At 48.1% G+C, this 1,309-nt stretch overlaps 1 pseudogene; it reads right to left on the bottom strand.

Annotated features, from left to right (window-relative positions):
• Positions 1 to 594: 594 nt before the first annotated feature.
• On the bottom strand, positions 595 to 702 carry LOC123600088 (annotated as a pseudogene).
• Positions 703 to 1,309: the final 607 nt, after the last annotated feature.

The following is a 1,309-nucleotide window of genomic DNA, read 5'->3' on the forward strand; positions in this document are numbered from 1 at the left end:
AGAAAAATAGCATTCACAGTGGTTGAGATTGGCCTCTGCAGTCAGTCCGGCTGGACTCACACCTCGGCCTCACCACACACCAGCCGCTGATGATAGACAGATTACTTAACGTTTATAACTCGTTCTCTCTAACCTACTCACACGTTTGTTGTGAAGATTAATGAGATGAGACACACGAGATGCTTAGCACAGGGGCACCTGGGTCATTCAGTCGGTTAAGCATCCGACTCTTGATTTCTTTTTTTTTTTTTTTAATTTTTTTTTAACGTTTTATTTATTTTTGAGACAGAGAGAGACAGAGCATGAATGGGGGAGGGGCAGAGAGAGAGGGAGACACAGAATCAGAAGCAGGCTCCAGGCTCTGAGCCATCAGCCCAGAGCCCGACGTGGGGCTCGAACTCACGGACTGCGAGATCGTGACCTGAGCTGAAGTCGGATGCTTAACCGACTGAGCCACCCAGGCGCCCCCCGACTCTTGATTTCGGTTCAGGTCATGATCTCACGGTTGGTGAGTTCAAGCCCGCATCAGGCTCCGTGCTAATGGTACAGAACCCGCTTGGGATTCTCTCTCTCTCCCTCCCTCTGCCCTTCCCCTGCTTGTGTGCACTCTCCCCCCTTTGGGGGGGGGGTGGAATTTTCAATTAGCAACAATCGTGCCTCAGATAAACCTCATTGGCTACGACACTGCCACCGCGCAAAGCTTAAATTTAAAAATTAAGAAGAAAATATGCTCAGCACAGTGCCTGGCACCCAGGAAACACTAGCAAATGTTAGTTCTTTTGTTTTTTTTTTGTTTTTTTTTGTTTTTAATTTTTTTTTTCCAACGTTTATTTATTTTTGGGACAGAGGGAGACAGAGCATGAACGGGGGAGGGGCAGAGAGAGAGGGAGACACAGAATCGGAAACAGGCTCCAGGCTCTGAGCCATCAGCCCAGAGCCCGACGCGGGGCTCGAACTCACGGACCGCGAGATCGTGACCTGGCTGAAGTCGGACGCTTAACCGACTGCGCCACCCAGGCGCCCCTCTTTTGTTATTTTTATGTCCGATCAGAAAAGCTACGTCTGCTTATTGCAGAAAAGTTAGAAAGTAAATAAAAGTAGAAAGAAGTTCGAAGTCATCACGACCTCGCCAGCAGCCAAAGATAACCACTATTAATACTTGGTGCATTTTTTCTAGGACTTCTTCTACAGAATCTTTTTCAACACACAGTTGGCATCATACTCTATCCGCAGCGTCATATCCTCTTTCCTAGAATTGACTCTTCGGCATTAGCGCCTTCCCCCGTCCTCGCGGATTCTTCGAAGATTC

The sequence above is a fragment of the Leopardus geoffroyi genome, chromosome C1, assembly GCF_018350155.1.
Source record: "Leopardus geoffroyi isolate Oge1 chromosome C1, O.geoffroyi_Oge1_pat1.0, whole genome shotgun sequence".
NCBI classification, from domain to species: domain Eukaryota; kingdom Metazoa; phylum Chordata; class Mammalia; order Carnivora; family Felidae; genus Leopardus; species Leopardus geoffroyi.